The 20051-nt window shown below is 47.0% G+C and overlaps 1 long non-coding RNA gene across 3 annotated transcripts in view; it reads right to left on the bottom strand.

Moving 5' to 3' along the window:
- LOC108404081 (uncharacterized) overlaps positions 1–19645 on the bottom strand; it is a 38441-nt gene extending 18796 nt beyond the window's left edge. For 2 of the 3 annotated variants that reach the window (XR_012121956.1, XR_012121953.1), the window contains exons 1-3: positions 19521–19645; positions 17502–17583; positions 16258–16450 (exon numbers count right to left, since the gene is read on the bottom strand). This is a non-coding gene — a long non-coding RNA (uncharacterized lncRNA). Of the gene's footprint in view, positions 1–570; positions 921–16257; positions 16451–17501; positions 17584–19520 lie in introns of those variants that run through there. The other variant, XR_001854858.3, reaches the window with a different exon arrangement.
- Between the last annotated feature and the right edge of the window lie 406 nt (positions 19646–20051).

Here is a 20051-nt window from a genome sequence, read left to right as displayed (position 1 = left end):
TCAAGTCGTTCATGAGTGCTAACATCCGCTGAGTACTTACTGGAGGCTTACTATAAACAGGGCTAGGCTGCTCACACACACTTCACTTGGATCTCAGAACAACCTTGTAAGGTAAACACTATTATTATGGCCCCTATTTGGCAGAAAAGAAAAAAAAGTAAGACTTAGATGGGGCTTAAGTCCCTTGCCCGAGGCAACATCCACTGAGCTGCAGTGCTGGGATCAGCAATGGGAAGCCCTTTGGGGGGCTGCTGCTCTTACCTGTACCTTGTCTTATCTCTAACAGAGGATTTTTCAAGGATATAGATGTATCTTCTACTTGTTTTCTATCCAACTATATAGCCTTTAAAAACATCAAAAAATGCTTAATAAAAGAATGAAGGATTTTTTAAAGAAAAAGAGCAAAGGGTACAAATTCTTCAGGGAAATAAGAACTAGCATATAGAAAATCTGAAATTATTTACATTCAGCTCCACTGGAGACCAGAAGAACAGACAAATTATTCTTCAAAGTCCTTTCTAGACTTGTGACACTGGATGCTAAAAATGCTTAAATATTTAAGCTACTGACCTTGTTCATGACTGAAGTTTCTTGTGACCTATCTGGTCACTATCTGCTGGCCATCATGCATCCAGTATATCGCCACACTCTGTCCCTTAATTTCAGTGGAAAGAGGAATAAGCCTGCAATGAGTGAAGCCTTGTATAAACTAGGAGGATTGCTTTCCATGAGAACAATGCTCCCAGGACTGGACTAACTGGTTCTCACCTGTCCCATCAAGGTCCCAACTATACTGTGAGAACCTTGTGATTAGGAACTTGTTTACCACTTGGAAGGTGACAGGGTACAAAGTCAGGTGAATGTTCAATGCAAGAACAAAAGGCCTTCTCTCCCCACAAAATTAGCGAGAATCTTTGATATCTTAATCTGGGTAATGGTTACATGAGTGTTTATACATGTCAAAATACACTGAGCTATACACTAAGATTTGTAAATTTTATTGTATGTGCCTCAATAAAAAATTCAATTAAAAATTTTTTTAATTGGAAAAAAAACCCTCTTTTCTCAAGTCAAAGATGGGATATTTCCAAAAACACTTTGAGAATCGACTCCTTGCCTAAGGTAGATGCAGATTTACCCTTATGCTTTTGGGTGGAAATATTCTACTCCCAGGTTGGATCACAAGCTCCTTCTCCTTACTTCGTATAACAGCTGAGCTTCAAAAGCTGTGTACTCAAACCAAGGATGCCGACTCCTGAAATCCTCTCTGGATGGAGCACATGCTCTCTGGTTCTCCCTGTCCTTACTCATTCTGCCCCATGGATTGCATTGCCTGCTGGACTCTGGAGGCGTAAGTGCAGATCAGTGAGAGCACAGGACCACAACCTGAGCCTTGGGAGGTGCCCCAAACAGGCAGAGACAGCAGAGGGGGCAGCCACTCCCCAGCCCTGAGACTGGGAAGCAGCAGCTTCAGAGCCAGAAGGAGAAAATGTGATCCCAGAACCCAGTGATCAGGAAGGAGGCCTGGAGAAGTCGGACAGGGAAGGGTTCAGGAGTCATCTGGAAGGAGAGGGGATATAGTGAGATGATGGACGGCATCTGGTAGAAATTCAGCGACCCACAGACGAAAAAGGATGGACTAGGAACTCAAGGGGAAGCAGGGTGTTTGACAAAGAGGAGTCATATTGGCAGGTCAGGAAGGAGCCAGAGGAGGGAGAGATCATCAGGGTGAGCTGGTCTGCCCATAACTGAGTAGTTCTCTGGGATGTGGAATTTTCAGTTAAAACTGGTAAAGTCCTAAGCAAACTGGAACAAGTTTGTCATCCTACATTTGCAAAGGAGACAGTGTGAGGACGGAGCTCCTGGAAGAGGTAGAAAGGCTAACTTGGAGGAGGAGGATGAATGGTTTCTATACAACAATTTTTATTCCACTGAGAAGCATCTTGATGCACAAAGAACATTTGGGTTTATGAATTATGGACACACGCTCAGCTGCCCAGTTAGCCTGGCACAGGGCGGAAGTCTTGGTCTCTCCTGCTGCTCCTCATTTTATGCTCTTGGTGAGCTCGCTCCAGCTGTCTAGAGCCTTCTGGCCACGGCCCTAGCCCTCTGCCCTCTAACTCAAGGTCATGCTTTCACTCCGTTAGTCCTCAGCCTCTGGCAAATAAAATTCTTTAGAGCTCAGGCCCCAGGCCGGGCCTCTGCCCTGGATCAGAACATCCTCCCCATGCAACATGGGGAGGAGGTGCTCAGGCCTGCAACAGGCGTATCCTTACTAGAATGTCCCCCAACCCTCTCCTGCTCCTGTCTGGCCACATTCTTGCTGGGCCACATCCTCAGATCCCTCTTTGACACTAGATCTCACCCACCTCCCCATCCTGGGTTTCCTTCTTTCAACAATGGAGTCACAGGAGCAGGTTTAGGCACACAAATCCTTTTCAGGGCATCCTTTCCTGGAGTTTAGGAAATTCTCCAAAGCTGACAAACCTCTCCCTTTTATGTCTCTCAGGGGTTAGAAGCAAACAAGGTGTCTTGTAAAGATGGAACAGATCAGGAAATGGCTGCTGACTCTGGGGCTATCAGCCATGTGACTCTGGGCAAGTAATTGAAGCTGCTAAGCCTCCATCTCCTCATCTGCAAAATGGGTGTATAACGTCCACCTCCTGGGGTCTGCCTAATTAAATTATAAGGGATAAACAAAAACTGTTAACTCTTAGACACACTATTAAGAAGCTAGCAGCACTAGAGTTAACAATGAGTTAAAAAGACATACTGGAAAGCCAGCAATAAATGTTTATTGGATGAATGAATGAATGAATGAATGAATGAATGAATGAATGAATGAATGGGTGAATATGGGTTTGCTAAGGTCAGTCAGGCCTGTGGAGAACCTAAAACAATCAGGAGTCACTGATAACCTAGGAATAAAAACAAGGGTGAGCAGTCCCAAGGTCAAAGAGGGTGAAGACAGACCAGCTGGCTGGACACCAGGTGTGACGCACCAGCCAGAGAGGAGGCCTCACAGTGAGGGAACTGCCCTTGTCGTGAGAGTCCCCCTAAACAGGCTGCCGAGCTCAGGTAAACTGCACGCTAACCTCTCCTAGGATCACAGATATGGAGGCTGTGGGGGCCAGAAGAGATTCAAACATAAATGTGAAGGAGAAAAGCGGACAGGTGGAAGCCAATAGGCATGTTGACTATGCTGAGCTGCAGAACACATGTCCATTAGAATGGAGGCATTTAAAACTCAGTAAAAAACAAAAGTTTTGCCAGCCAAACAAATACAGACGAAGAAACCAGAGAGGGGAAGGGACTGCCAGTTTATGACAGCCCTGTTGCTGGCGTCCAACTTTTCTGACTGCAAGCAACACATGGGCAAGCTGATTTTGAGGGGTGGCATGAGGGTCTGTGGAGGAGACAGGTTCAAACACAGCTGTGCTCATGATCCTCAGCTGGAGGTGAGCTGCAGGCCACGTTCAGCACTGGCCTAGCCCTGCTGCAGAGTCCAAGAGAGTGCAGGAAGGAAAGTGCAAGCAGCCAACAGGAGGACCGTGCCCAACAGGTCCTGGTTCTAGGTTCTCCACAGTCTGACTGAAACAACCCCACATTCACCCACTCATTCATTCATTTGTCCAGAGAGACTAGCTGTATTAATTTGCTAGGGCTGCCATAATAAAGTACCACAGAAATGGATTTCCTCACAATCCTGGAGGCTAGAAGTCTAACATCAAACACTCAGCAGGGTTAGTTTCTTCTGAGGCCTTTCTCTGTGGCTTGAATTGTCCATGTGTCTTCACATGGCCTTTCCTCTGGGCATGCCTGTGTCCTGATGGCCTTTTATAAGGACACCAGTCATACTGAATTATTGCCCACCCTGATGATCTCATTTAACCTTAATCACCTTCTTAAAACCATATCTCCAAATATATTCACGTTTGAAGATACTGGGGGCTGGGACTTCAACATGGGTATTTGAGGGGGGGCAGGACAGTTTCAGCTGGAAATACTAGCTCTTGATATAAATCAACCATCCTTCTACATTTTAATAACATGTGGCCTCTTTGGCACTGTGAATACTAGATATAATCAAAGACCTTGTGGAAACAGAACAAGGGATCCTAGTCATAGGCCATTGCATCAAACCTCAGATAATCAGCCTCCTCTGTACCTTAATGCTTTCATTAAATAACTCTCTTTTTTTAAAATTAAACCTGCTATATTTGGGGCATTCTGCCAGGATCTGGGGACACAGAGGCAAGCAAAGCTGACTTGGCATGGGCCCTCAGGAGGCTTGGAGAACATTAAAAACGTTCTTTAGTCTGGTCCCCAGCATTGGCACTCATGTGACTTGGACCAGGTTGTCTGACCTTGGCAAGCCTCAGCTTTCACATTTGTGAGATGGAGAAAATATCTACCCATAATTAGAGAAGATAAAGGGTCTCTCATAACATGTGGAACTCATGTGTCCTGAATGAATGTGAACCTTGTCCCCTAAGCTCTATGACCTAGGATTCTACATAAAATAATACACCCCGAAGAATTAAACTTATCCAACTTGAAATGGAACACCTTCCTTTGCCTGAATTTGGTACTTCCCATTCCAGAGCAAGATGAAAACAGAAGCATAACTTAGGAGTGGAGACAATGAATATGTTATCAACAGAAATGCACATTCCAAGATAATGCAGGTCCTGCTTCCCAGGATCCAGCTTATCCCTCCCTCTTCCACGAGGTGGGTTGAGGAAGGACTGGCGCCATCTTGGACCATAAATCACTTCCACCAGTTCCTGGAGGGCACAAACCCCCAGGGCAGCACCTTCCATGCAGCTGAAGAATTTCCTGCCTACATGGATAAGAATTTCCTGTTTTGCTTTTCATTATTACTTTAAATAATCATATTCAGAGCCTTAGATGATAGTAAGCAGCAGGGGCTGAGAGGGGGTGTTAACATCTTTTCTAGATTAACTCAGGACAATTGCAACAGCTTTAGAAACGGCAAGTGGAGATTTGGGCAAAATACACAAAATGACCAGTCGGGAGTGTAAGAAAACAGCTGACACAGGGGATCCCCCTTCTGTTTGGCACCAGACTTCACCCATGCCTGTTCCTCTTGTCCCTCCTGAGAAGGCCCCAGGTGCCCAAGAAGCATGAACCTCTTGAGGCAGCTCCAGGCAGCTTCCAAACAAATCACCCTGCCTCTCTGGGGCATCTGCACATGCTCAGAGCGCACAGGCTGTCCAGCTCAAGGGCCTGTCCTGGAGGTCCCAGGGACACTGGCCTGGAATTTCACCCCCAGGAGGATGGCCTGTGCCCAGCTGCAAACTCCACAACTGTTCTTGGCTCTGCATGGGCTCCCTCACCTGGAGGAGGGAACAGAAACTCCCCTGTTTATCTCTAGAAATGAGGGTATCTCCCCACCTCCTCACTCCAGACCAGGGCCCCATCCTGACTTCCTTCTTTCCATAGATGCCATCCCTTTTTTCCAGTCATCCAAACTCAAAGCTTCCTGCTTATCTTCATTCCTCTCTCTTCCTACTGTACACCAGCGACAGTCACCAACCGGAAGCTATTTGTCTAGGGCACAAAGACTGGGCCGGGTTCTGTCACAGGTAGTCTCCCTTGCCTTTGTTCTACTTCCCCTGCAGCTCCCATCCCAGAATAAAGCCTTGGGGTCTCCAGGCTTATCACCTACCTGCAGCCCCCAGGATAGCTGTGGCCTCCTACCTAGTCTCCCCCATTCTGTTCTTACCGCCCCTTCTCTAGAGCTGCTGTCCACGCACACTGCTTCGTAAGTTCACAAACCTGCTCGGACACTACAGGGCCTAGCAAATAAGGCACACGCCCCTTCTCCTGGCACTCAAAGCCCTACATGATCCAGCCTCAGATTTCTCCCTTACTATTCCTCCCCTCATGTACGTATGCTTCAACCTACCTGGGCAGTCCCCCATTAAGTCAGCATTCTTTGTGCATTGCCAAAGCCCTGTGCCGGCTCCTGCCACCCCTTCTAGGCCAATGGTCCCTAACCTCTGCCTCTTCCATGAAGTCTTCCCACCAAGTCCACTCAGAGCAAGTTCTCCCACGCCCACTGCCCCACACAGCTGTTTTGCACAAAGTAAGCCCTGCACGGCTGGTAGGGCTGCTGTCAGATACTTTCAGTCTCCTCTCCTTCTGGGCATGGGGTAGATACCTTGTGACTTGCTTTGGCCAATAAAATAAAAGTGAGAATGACATGTGTCATTTTTGGGCAGAAGCTTTAAAAGCTACTGTATCCTTTGCCACATTTTCTTCCCCATGAAATGTATCAAGGTGGAGTCTCCATCAGCCTGAGTCCCTGCAGACCTGCTATGTTCGTGCAGTGTGAGTAGGAAATTAAGTCTGCTGCTTAAGTCTCTGAGATTTGGATGTTGTTTATAATCAAAGCCAAACTGAGCTCATCCTAACTGAGACCTCAGAGGCTATTGACTTCCATCCCCTGCTTCCCATGAGGAAACCAAGGCTTAGAGGAAGTAAACTGACTTGCCCAAGGTCACATCATTGGTAGTAACTCAAGTCTAGAACCAAGCTCCCCTAACATCCAGGCTAACACTCCTCCCATGCACCCTCCTGTAGGATCCTTGAGACAAGGACCTAGAACAGGAGTGTGCGATCTCAGCCCCCACCCTCCACAACAGCTTTGTGGCCCTGGGCAAGTCAGTCCTGCTCACAGGCCTCAAGTTCCCTAGAAGGAGAATGTGGGACACAAATCTCTTCTAGGCTATCTTGCTATATACCCACAGAGCTCTTTACGCTGCCCTGCACAGAGTAGGCACTCAGGATGTGCTGATGATCAGCTAGCAGTTTCGCAGGCATAGATTTCCTCAGGTGAGGCAAAGGCCAGACTCTGTGCACTGACCCAGTCGTGAGTCACACTTCACATCTCTTAGTTCATCACATGGCCACCCATAGGTAAGAGTTTATGCTTGACTCTGCTTGTTGAATTAACATTCACAATCCTTAGCTGACTCCACAAACGTGCTCGGATTCTGGCAGTAGAGTACACTCTTACGGTGAGAGTGTATGCTTGCTTGTGTGTGCATTTGTTTCTTTTGCTTTTTTCTTATCACACCCCAATTCTTGAGTATTCTAAGAGCTGTCAGCCTTTTAATCAGGTCATTGGGATCTTCCCAGAACACTCTATGAAGTCCTTTTTCTTTGCCTTTTGATCTCCTTTCCTTAGGCTGCCTCTGCTTGAAAAGAGCCAATTCTTTAGAAGTTAAGACACTTATCATGGTCTTAAAATGTGGCAGACCATCTCCTACTCCTGGACTTCAGTTTTAACTCCTGTCAAAAGTTGAGGCTGCTCCTTAGTCATTAGCCACATGCCTGGCATTCTTAAGGGGATGGTCAACCCCAGAGCAATTAGGATCTCAGAATATAGGTGACCTTCCCCATGTCAGGGGCAGAGAGGACAGGCCATGGCCTGGTGCAGCTCCTTTCAGAGCTAATGTTTTGGCACAGATGCTGCTTCACAAGGACATGGGCAGTTCGGACTTCCCATTTCCATTCTGGGCCAGCTCTGGGAGGGACACTAGAGCAAGTGACTGAAAAGCAGCCAGAGGCAGGCGTCCCTGTGGCCACCGAGAACCCTCCAATTAAGCCTGGACAAGTTAACCAACAGGACCAAAAATGGAGAGGAACCAGAAGGGCTAGTCCAACCTGTCTGGAGAGACATAATACAAGTCACATAGATACCCTAAATGTTCTAATAGCTGCATTAGTAGAATGAAACAGCCAGGTGAAATTAATTTAATAATATATGCAGTTTAACCTGTTACAACCCAAAATATTATCAATGTAATTACTATCAATGAGAGAAAGTTGACATTTTTTAAGCTGTCTTCAAAATCCAGTGTGTATTTTACATTTATAGCACATCCCAATTTGACCTAGTCACATGTCAAGTGCTTAGTAGCCACTTGGCTTCTGCACTGAGACACAGGTCAAGTTATGCATCTTCTTTCTATAGATGAGGAAATTCATTCACTGAGATGAGAAGTAAATCATACCAAGATCCTAGTTTCAGAGGCAGGGTTAAAGCCCAAGTGCTCTGCAACATACTTTTAGTTGTACCATTAACAATGACTAAGTCAGAACCAAACGCAAATAACACTCAGCAAGCCAACAAGGTATGGGTATATACAAATCCTGGACATAAGGCTGAGGGCACATCTGCAGACTTACAAGGAGTCATGTGGCTTTCAAGTTCAAGTACACCAGGCACAGAGGGAACTTCTTACTGCTCTCTGAATGAGGCAGTAATTTGTGCTACAGTAAAGCCGAGCGGATGCAGCTGCCCTGCTATACAGACAGACACTCCTGCCAGGAGAAAGGAGTCCTGGAAGGCTGTCCCTCACCCAAAGGACAGCGCCTACACTAGAGGCCACTGGGTCTGCTGTTTTGCTTCTGACCTGCAGCAAGATGTTGAACAAAATATTGGTGGTAAAGAGAAAAGAACACAAGCCCTGGAATCAAGCTGACCCAGACTCCAGTCCCCAGGACCTCTCAGAGCCTCTGCTCTCTCCTCTGTAAAATGAGGGAGATGCTGGGTGGTGCTGAAGATACTTTCCTTTGCTGGCTGCTGGGAAGATCAAACAGCCTGGCCCTGCTAGTAAGTACTTGGCACACAGTCAGGTTTCAGTAAACTTTGGCTTTCCTTCCTTGTTGCTGCCAGGGCTTGCTTCTCTCAGCAGATCAGTGCCATTCTCCTAACTGCTTCTGGGAAAGGGGTTCTCTGGCTTACGGGCCCCTCTTGGCCAGGGCACTTAGGTAGCTTAGAGTGCTGCTTGCCAGGGCTGTCTCAGCATCTTCATGAATGTCTCCAGAGCAGCTGTGAGCAGCGCCCTTCTACAGCCATATATATACGGCCCTCATGGCAGCACTGTCACCTAGCATTAGATGGAGAACCAAGCTGGGGTGTCAGAGCTGTTTGTCCCTCAGAGCTTTGTCTGGGTGAACCCTCTGGGGCCAGGCACACAGGGCGAACACGGGAGCAAACCTGGGAGCCCCAGTGTGGGAGGGGAGTGCCTCGGTGGGGGTGGAGTTGGTGCCGACTTGGGTATGGGAGTGCCTCTCTCTCCCTGTGCTATTCTTAATCTTGACATCAAGTAAAAATAGAATTTCCTGTTGATCTGATAAGAAATTCCTGTTTTCCAGGCAGCAGGGCAACCTATATTGGGGGGCATGGACAGTGGGGGTTACCAACTACTTCCGACATGGATGATTAAAGAAGGGAGGGGCTGGATGGGCCTCCACTCACATTTATTTATTTTTAAAGTGTAAAGACAGCACATACCAAGAAGAATCTCAGGCTGTGATTAATAATTTCCTACATATATCGAAGACCTCGGCTGGCTTTAGAAAAGCTTCTACTGGTGCCCTGAAGACTCATCCAGACTTCTCAGGCAGAGTTGTGGGACCTCACGCATGGAGTTCAAGGGCAGCAGGTTGTTCAAGGGCAGCAGGTTGCAGGGGGAATGTGCCAGTGCCAGGCTCCAGCCTTCACCCCAAATCCCTAATCACTCCCACTTGTGCTCTGCTTCTAAGGTAGCCCCAGATTCTTTGGCTTAGCAGACCCAGTGTGCTTGCTACTGCATAAACAGTTTAAAGAGTTCTCTCTAGTGTACATTTGAGGTTCTGGGGCCTCCCAGCATCTACTTCCTCTTCTGTTAACAGCTCCCTCATTTCCATTTTGGGAATCACCTACTCCCCACAGTGTGCAGGCCTGAAAGAACTGTCAATCAAGGATTCTTGCCCTCCCCTAATCCATCAGTCCTCCTCCTGGGATTTGGAAGCTAGACTGGAGTGATGCAAAGATAGAAAAATGACCTTCACTTATTCACCCCAGTCAACCCCAGACTGCTGGGCCTCCAGACCTTGTCCAGCCCCTCTCTTTTCGAGCCTGATTATTCATTTCTCCAATTCTGTGGGCTACCCAGCAGCCTTCTGAAGATCTTCATTTTCTAATACGTGCAAATAATGCACTGTGACTAACACAAAAAAGTATCCTGATGGAGAGTCAGAAGTGTCACTTTGCATGTCTTCTAACAGGGAAATGATAATCATAGCACAAATGTGTGATCCTTGACTGCTTGGAAGCACCCCCCACGTATGACAGCTCCGTCAGCCTCTTAACAGCTCTGTGAGGAAGGCAAGCAGCGATCACAAACCCTTTTGAGAAATGAGGTGGCTGAGGTTTAGAGCCATCACTTAAATATCAATCTTCTGATTCCAACCTAGGATGTTCCCCACCAGACCACACTGTCTCTCCGAGGCCTCCTGAGCTGAATCGGGGCTATTTCCCTATGATAAGGCTCATCCAGTCTTTAGCCCCTTCTGCCTACTGATGTCTGTATCCTGGCTTACCAGCAACTGAAATTGGGAACCTAGCCTCTGAAATATATCTCGCATCCAAGCAGAGGACACATAAAGACACATCTTCAAAGTCATCGTTAAAATTTCACTGGGGTGGAACAGCCAAAATGTGGAACAGCCCAAATGTCCATTAATGGATAAATGGATAAAGAGATTCTGCTATGTCCACACCATGGAATATTATTCAGGCCATAAGAGGAATGAAATACTGATTATCTGCTGCAGTATGGATGGATCTCAAAAACATGCTAAGTGAAAAAAGCCAAACACAAAAGGTCACGTATTATAGAATTCTATTGATATGCAATATCCAAAAGAGAGAAATCCATAGAGACAGAAGACAGTTGGTAGTTACCAAGGGCTGGAGGGAGCAAGGCATGGGAAGGGCCTGTTTAATGGGTAGGAGGTTTTACTTCAAAGGGATGAATGGTCTTGGAATGGGAAAAATGTCCCACAACATTATGAATGTTCTAAATGCCACTGGATAGTTCATGCTAAAATGGTTAATTTTATGCTATGACTTCTACCTCAATTAATCAAATAAAAAAAGTTGATAAAATAATACTAAAGATAATTTTAAAACAAAACAAAAATATCCTGGGGACCCATCCCTTCCTTTTCACTCCTGTCCGTCTCCCTGACTCCTTTCCCTTCCTCGTATAAGCATTCACACTCGCGTCACCACAGGGCCCCCTGCACACCATTCCAATCATGATGTTTGCTCTCGCAACAATGACAGTGACACTTCTGTGACCAGAGAGGAAGGCTCAGCTGCTGTTCGAAGGCTTCCAGTCTACATCTGAACTGGAGCCCATCCCCTCTGCCCTAGTCAGCCTGCCCGCCCTGCTGCCCTGGCTGTTCCTGACCACAGCCTGCTGCAGATGATCTTCACGAACTCTGATCCTCCATAAAAGTGGACGATGACGACGGCAATGTTACCAAACTGCTGCCACTATGACTATAAGTGTCCATTTGCCCCAAACCTTAGACATACTAGCTCCCCTAGGTGTTTTATATTGGGCCGCTGATGGTTCCCAGCAGAACTGAGACAGTTTCTTGAGCTCCCTGCAGTGCGGTGGGCTCTGGTGCATACTTGGCTCTGATAATTAGCTCCTCCCCTTTCCTTCTGAGTTACATATGGCAGAGCCTTCTCTCACCCAGCTTTTGCACCATGATAGCCTCTGCTCCTTTTTGTTTCCCCTTAGCCTCTCCCCTAGGTGATATGTAGGATATCTATGGTTCTGGTACTTGTATGACCTGTTGAGGTTGGACAATGGAACCAAAGTATCAGGACAATCACCATCTATCAAGAACCTTCCCACACGGTGGTGCTGTGTGTCAAGAGGCCAAAAGGTTCTAAGCAGAAGATAAAAATGAGATCTGAGAAAAAACATCTCTGACTTGAGGGCAAGTTCCATGGGAAGGCTGACTTCCTCTCTCCACTGCTGGATGGAGAAGTAGCTTAGTTAGAGTGATGCAAGGGGCTGCATGGTAGAGAGCTGGCAAATGCTGCTCTGGGGGAAGAGGAGATTTGAGGGGCTTGAATGATAATTTGTTTCTTGATCTGCTCACTCTTGTCAGACATAGGTATCGTGGAGTCAATGAGAGCTAAGATTGTGAGCCGAACTTGGGAGGATGTCACCAAGAAATAAAGGGGATTCTGGCAGCACTTTACATATGCTATTTTATTTAATAGTTATAATAATTATAGTCAGAGAGAGAGATAACTGCCTCCACATTAGCAGTGAGGAGACTGAGGCCCAGAAAAGTTAGGCAGATTTTTCAAGCCACATACCAGAACCTGTTGGGTGTGGACTGAATTCCAAAGTCCCTGCTTCTCTCTCCACTCCACTGTCACTTCCCCTTCCCCTCTGCATTGCCTGTAGCTAGCTCTTCTCTCTAAGAGTTAGCTGGCCTTAGATTAGCTCTCCCACCACTGCGGTTCCTTTTCTGAACTCCTAAAATGCATACCTGCCCCGTTATTTTCTTGAACATTTATTTTATAATCTTCTAATATATTCTAACCTAATATAATCCTCTAATATATTACTACTTCATTTAAGTGTGCATATCTTGTATCCTCAGTGAATACTTGAGAGATCCTCAGTAGATCCCTTGAGAGAGGATGACTGCCCTGCTCTCCTTTCCCAGCCCCATCTAGCAAAACGTGGACCAGCAGAAAGTGACCATGGACCACGGTGTCCTGGGATCTGGGATTTGAAATGCTCATTAAAAATTGTTCTCATCCAGGGCCAGATCCCAATGGAAAGTTCCCAGTGATCACATGAGCCAAAGAAGGAAGAAATATATTTGAAAATATGTCTCAATTGACTTCTCTACCTCTAGTTCTTTTCTGCCTTTAATAGCAATCTGTGATTTCTCTAGCAGAAAAGAGAATTAATTCCATACCTTCCAGGGTTTTTGTTCTGAGTTTAGAGTTGATAGTCATTGCTATTGAAAGCCAGTCAGGGGACATACTGACTCTGCTCTTAAAAGTAATATAGGTTCACAATCCTTATCCTAAATTCTAGGGACCAGATGCATTTCAGAATTCAGAATTCTTCAGATATTAGAAAGGTAATATGGTGCATGTACAATGTATCGTGTAACAACCCCAGAAGGTCCAGAGCAGAACTTCATTAGTATTTCTAAACATAGCTGTATGCCACTTCAGGATAGGTTTTTGCTTCCAAATGAGTTTTGACATCAACCACACAATTTTCAGAGCTTTTTGACTTCAGAATTGTAGGTAACAGACTTGGACCTATAATACATAATGATTAGTAAGTGCTTATTTATATCAGGCTCTGCTCATGCCTATTGTGAGCTACCTCATATAATCCAGCAATGGCACTCTGAGATAGCTTCTCATTGAACTTGTATGTCACAGGTGAGGAAAATTGAGGCTTAAAGAGATTAGTAACTTGCCTAAAATCAAGCAGAGAGCGAGCCCTGGGGCAGGACTCCATGGGTGGTTACAGGTGACACCCTCCCACCCATCTCTGCAGTCCCCTCTGCAGGCATCTAGGATGGTGGACCTAGGAGAGGCAAGTGACTTCCATGGGACCTCTGAGTTATACATGTAGGCAGATTTCACCCTTTGGTGTGGAGAGGTGGAGCCCTAGGTCTTGTAAACATGAGGCAAGAAGATATCTGCCACCTTCCTGAATGAATGGAATGACAGGTTCAAGGACAAACCTTGGCCATGACCATGAATGAGACAAGTATGACACCAGCATCACCCGGCCCGGAGGGGCCACATCACAGTGTTTGAGAGCAGGAGTTCTGAGGTCAGACCATGGAGGTCAAACCCTGTGACTAGGTGGGGGATCCCACTTCCTTCCTTTCAAATCTTCAACTCCCTCTGCTATAAAATAAGGTTTCTTGATGGTTCTTTATAAGACTGTTTTGAAGATTAAATGAAATAATTCATGTCAACATAGTGCCTGACACAGAGAGGGCCTGCGATACTAGCTTTAATAAAAGCATGCGATGGGAGGAAATGGGATAGTAAACAGATAATCACAGAGGAAAGGATTCAGTCATTTGATCCTTCCATGTTCAAGTGCCCAGTCTGAATCTGTTTACTGCTAAAAATATTCTTATTTCATAGTTCTTCACTGCTCAGCCATACCAGACTGATGGTTTCAGGAGGCGAGAACAATGCCATCAGGGCTGAAGGAAGTCAAGCATGCTCAGAACAGGCCATGGGGAGACAGTGTGGCTCTCCGACACTTGCTTGGATGGAAGCTGAGGTGGACTGGTGGTGTGTGTGGGAGCATGGTGGCCCCAGAGCGAAGACAAAGGCCTTGAACTTGATCTTGCAGTCTCAGAATAGCTCAAATAAACATGGTTGGGCCACTACTCCTCTCAGTTCATTCGACGCAAACGCCCTGAGAAATGACCTCAGTTGCCCATGATTTTCCTCCCATACTCCTGAAAATATCTGAAATAATAGCCAGTCCGTACAGATAAAAAAAGGCTTGTCCTTCCCCAATGAAACACATGATATCAGAAATGGCCATCTGGGCCAAAAAAATAGATTTGTAGCTATGTGTGGTGATGGGTGTTGAGACATATTGTGCTTGAGTTTCTCGATATGTGCATATATTGAATCAGTATGTTGCATACCTGAACTAATATAATGCTATGTGTCAATTATATCTCAATAAAAATTTTTTAAATAAATTTATACTAGCATTATAAAAAGAAAACAAAAGCAAGGCTTTGAATTTAATCAAGACAAATAAAATAATCCCAATTTAGGATTAAAACAAAACACAAATGGAACGAGGCACTCCCTCTAGCTTAAACACAAATGGAATTACCCTAATGCATGGACACCACACACACACACACACACACACACACACACACACACACACACACACACACACGAAAGGCCATCTGGGTTCCTCTGAGGCAGCCAAGATTTGCTTGAGGATAAATTTATTCAATGGGTTCCTCCAGGGCCAACACTGGAGTCAGCTCAGGTCTGGGGCACCCCAAACTTTGTGTGATGCTGAAGGAAGCTTTGTGGCATACAGCCTTCCCCTGCTCCGTGAACTCCTGGTCATATTAAGGCACCAGTGGAGGTGCACCGGAGAACAAGGTTTTGCGAAGACAGGGTATCTGAGCAGTCACCTTGAGGTTCACCATTCACCATCATGTCCCCAGGGAAGAGTAGTGTTTGGCAAGCAGAAGGTGCTTAATAAATGTTTGTTGAGTGGATAAATGAGAAGGACCCACAACTTTTGGGCACTGGAACGCATGGCTCAGCCCCCTCTGATGGGGAATCCCTGCCTTGTCCTACCTGTCCTGGCCGCAGCCTCCTCACCAGCCCTGGGCTCATCCTCACACAGAGGCCTGAGCCTGAGGCAAGGAAGAACAGTGAGCCTGCCAGGGGTGGAGTCCGCCCAGCTGGTGGGCCTGACATCACCGTCAGCCGTGGGCTGTCAGCTGCCTATTTAAAACTCACAATGTCTGCTCTTGTTTCACAGACAGACCTGCCTTTAGGAGCTTTCCAGACCCAAACTGACTGCTCTGAAGAGTAGTAATTAAATCAGCACCCCATGATGTCTGCTATCTGTGCTTTTCACACCTGTCTGCAACAGCGGGATTAGTGGGTAAAAGATCTTGGTTGTACCCAGACCGATAATACCTAGAAGACCTAAGAACAGTGGGGAGGTGGTGGTCAGCCACGTGCCGACCAGCATCTAAGACCCATGCAGCTACTCATCGCTATTTCTTTGGGGGCTGCCAGACCCACAGGTGGGGCTGGAAGGAAAGCAGCTCACACAGTCAGCAGTGGGCTGCTGATGTCAGCCAGGAATAATTATTCGCTTTGTGTCTGGGTGCTCCCATGCACCAGCGGCCCTGTTGCCATCTCTGTCTCTCAGTTCCTTCCCGAAGTGAACCCAGAGATTAGCAAATTCCCCAGGTTGAAGAACGCACAGCCTGCCCACAGGAGATGTTCTGGAATTACCTGCAGACGGGGCAGGGGCAGTGGTGGGTGACAACCCAGATTAGAAGCCAGGCCTTCGAGAGGCTCTGCTGCCGAGTTCCCCTCTTCCTTGCCCAGCTCAGTCATCCTCCCTGGACAGTGTCCTGGGTTTGGGGCACCAGGCTCAGAGGAGGGGAGGGAGAAGCCTGTAGGCTCCCAGGAGCTCACCAGAATGCAGGTCAGCATATCACTCCTCTCTCAGGACCGCCATGGCCTTCCATAAATACACACAGCCTGGAATTCCCACCTAGCTGACTGTCCAAGAAAAAGAAAAAAGTAGCTGCAGAGCCCCCACTGAGCCCTGCGCCATTCCAGATCTATAAACACTCCGTGATTAAAAATACCTGGAGCCTTGGAAGGCCGCCTTCCTCGGCAGAGCCTGAGGGTGGGGCCGCGGGCCCTGGGCCGCCAAGCACAGGCCCTAGAAGACGGAGGTGAGGCCGGGCGGCAGTCTCCAGCTGGGGCCCGGCGCCTCTGCTCTGAGGGGCTACAGTAAGGAAAGCCAGAAGCAGAAGTGTCTCTGGAGCCTGGAAGGCCCTAGAAGAAAATGATACAGGAGGCCTGTTAATTCTTGCTTAGAAAGAAACCTGACTAAGGTCTATGTGTTTGTCCTTGTAGCTGAAAAGTCACGTGAAATAGCAAACAGAAAAGTCGACTGATGTCACCAACTGGGAACGTTGGTGCATTTTCTTCCCTAATGGTTCCTCCACAACTCTGACTGCCAGGCCCTTCCCTGCCTCTTCAGCACCCCAAGGAGAGGCCTGGGTTTGAAGAGGGTTGAGCTGTCCCTGGAGACAGGCTGAGGTGCTAAGGAAAGTTCGTATCCTAGGGAGCAGCAGGCTGACGTCCAAGTCTATACCCCACTGCTGGGCTGTGTGTTGGGGGGAATGAGACTCGGAAGAGGGTTGGGAGTACACAGCCCACAGAAAGGCGGCCGTGGAAGCCTGAGTTTACCCTGAGCTTCTGGCCCTCGGCAGGTTGAGCTTCAGCAGGCCCGCTCACTCCCCTGCACAGCCCCACCCTCCCTTGGAACTGCCTTGCCTACTCCCTGAGTCATGGGGATCAAATGAGGTCTTTAAATATTATATTTGGAAATGCATTTAAACTGCAAAGGGCTATGCAAAAATAAAAGTATCACTTAGCTAATGGCTAATGAATTGTGTTCACTGTATTTGTGGTTAATTCTGAACACTCATCCCCCAGTGCTGGATAAACCACACATCAGTAATGACCCACCCTAAAGACATCCACTGTTTTCCTCATCTGATGCCTTCTGAGACTCAGGTAATGACGTCAGAGTGCTGTGAATATCGTATCCATATATGGAGGGGTGACACCCCAGGTGTGTGCACAGACACTGGAACCAACAGGGAAAACCCAGGTTCCATCCTTTCCCTCCCACTTACTCACTGGGTGGCCATGAGCAAACCACTTAACTTTTTCTCTGTTAAATAGGAATGGTCACCCATGCTTTGCCTTCCTTACAATTCTTTTTCCACTTTTAAAAAATGAGCATTAATGAAAATACATATTTGAAGCATTTGGGGATTAGTATATTGAGGCCAAGAGACTTAACAAAGCTTTTTACCTTTTGTAATTGGAGAAGTCAGATTAAACTCAGGGCCTTGACTGCCAAGCTCAGCCTCTTTCCATGTTGCATCAAGTAGTACCTAGGAATAAAAATAACAAGGATGCTGATTAAGAACAGTGATTATTACCTCTCTTGAGGTCACTTGGCACTTCGGTGTTCATAGAGATGTCCCCCTGGGCTGAGGGGATCTAGCTTGGTGAAGATAACAAGGTCTCTCTCCAGACCCCACTCACCACTCACCCTCTCCACAGGTACCCTTGGGCAGTGCACAACCTGCTCAACTCCACATTGGTGGCCCTAAGGTTATTGCCTTAAGTTTTGAGTTGTTTCATACAACATGGTGGCTGTTTGCTCAACATTTTACTAACTCACATGTTTCCCCTTCATAGAGCAGTGAAATCAGTGGGCCAGAGTGTGGACATTGGTCAGGAAAGACAGGTGCCAAATGGCAGACAGACAGACATTGGCTGCACCCTCCATCTTTCATAGGAGAGAACAGGGAAGGGGTTGTGGCCCAGAAGTGAAGAGAAGAAAGGGATCCAAAAGGAAGGGGAGCCCCACACATGGTCAAGATTTAAGTCAGGCAAGTTCTCAGCTTGTAGGGAAGGAGAAGCAGTGTCATCAGCCTTTAGAGGAACAGAGAGAAGGGAATTTTAACACTCCCAGTGTTTCTAAATGGCCTCTCTGTTCCTGTTGCAAGCTTCATCCACAACCAGCAGGAGATTAAAAACAAAAGTATTTGTGAGGTAGGAAAGACTACAGGGACATGGGATGGAGTGAAGATGAAGAACATCATATTTGGAATTACAGAGCCCAGTTCCACTGTTTACTAGAGCTGGGACCTTGGACGGGCACTGAAACTTTTTTTTAATATGGACTTTATTATTTAGAACAGTTAGGTTCACAGCAAAGTTAGACGGGAGTTACAGAGTCCCGTCTACTCCACCCCCTGCCCATAGCCTCCCCCAACAGAACAGTGCATTAGGCACAATCAATGAACCTACACTGACATATTAGCATCATCCCAAGTCCATAGTTCACATTAGGATTGACTCTTGGTGTTGCACATCCTATGGGTTTTGATAAATGTATAAATGACATGTATGCACCATTATAGTACCAACATGATAGTTTCATTGCCCTAGAATCCTCTGTGCTCTGACCATTCATTTCTCCCTCTCCCTAATGGCTGGCAGCCACTGATCTTTGTATTGTCTCTATTGTTTTGCCTTTTCCAGAATGTCATGTAGTTGGAATTACACAATATGCAGTCTTATCAGATTGGCTTCTTCCACTTAGTAATATACATTAAAGTTTCTACCATGTCTTTTCATAATAACTCATGTCTTTTTAGCATCAAAAAATACTCCATTGTCTGGATGTGCCACAGTTTATCCATCCACCTACTGAAGGACATCTTGGTTGCTTCTGCTTCCAAGTTATGGCAATTACAAAGCTGCTATAAATGACAATGTGAAGGGTTCTGTGTGGACATAAGTCCTCAAACATTTGAGTAAATATTAAAGAGGGTCATTGCTGGATCATATGGTTACTGTAATTTCTCTGAGCCTCGTCTTCTTCATTGGTAAAGTGGGGATAACATAGTCTTAGAGGGCATTGTGATGTTTGGTTGAGCTAATGCACGGGAAGCACCCAGCACAGAGCCCAGCGCACAGGCAGTGCTCAACTCACAGTAGCTGTCTTTGCCTTGTTCGAGTGTTAATGAAACCCTCGTAAGAGATGGTCACCCAAGCACTGACCGAGGGAGATGGCATATAAGGACACCACAGTCATGGGTCATCTTTCGGCAGTCCAAGGCGGCAAGGGGCAGCAGGCACTGCTGGAAGGCTGTACAGTCACCCTGCATCCACGGCAGCAGAATGTGGTGGTCTCCCATGGGCTGGGCCCCCAAACAGCCTGAGTTGGGGGAGGGGGAGGTGGGGAGAAACCCCTGCCACTGTCCACAGTGAAGTCTGTCCCAGGTCTAGCAAGCCAGGGGCGTAAGGGGTCACATACCCTTGGAGGTCTGCTGTCCTCCCTGTGCATTTGCCTCCGTCCCAGGCCTGCCCCTCGGGCAGCTTCCCCTTCCGTCCTCCATCTGACTCATCTGAAGTGAAGCTCCCCATAACCAGAGGCTCAGAGGGGCCAAAAACAAGGCTTTTTCTTTTCGTTTTCACCTACTTCCTGTGAACTCACTTCACTGTTCCCAGAACTGCCAGGCCACCAGGAAGTTCTGCTAACTCAGGGTTTTCTTTTCTGTTTTGTTTCTCTTTTCGCTTCTCTGGAAACAAGGCCTACTTGGGGTCTAGACTTGTGCGTAAAATATGAGCTGGTTGTACTTCTTTGGCACCCACATCTTTGGTGTGCCTTTGGAGAGGCTGTGAGAAGACGGGACTGAATGACACACTGGGACTGTCTGTGTGGTGTGTGGTGTTCAGAAGGCAGGGCGTTATTTTCTGCAGAAAGACTGAAGACACAACCCTTGAGCTCTGGTGCTGGGCCATGCTGGCTGGAAATAATAATGGGAAATAATAAGGGGGGTTCCCT

The sequence above is a fragment of the Manis javanica genome, chromosome 1 (assembly GCF_040802235.1).
Source record: "Manis javanica isolate MJ-LG chromosome 1, MJ_LKY, whole genome shotgun sequence".
Taxonomy (NCBI): Eukaryota; Metazoa; Chordata; class Mammalia; order Pholidota; family Manidae; genus Manis; species Manis javanica.
The sequence above is the reverse complement of the archived record's forward strand: the minus strand, read 5'-3'. Positions and strand labels throughout refer to the sequence as shown.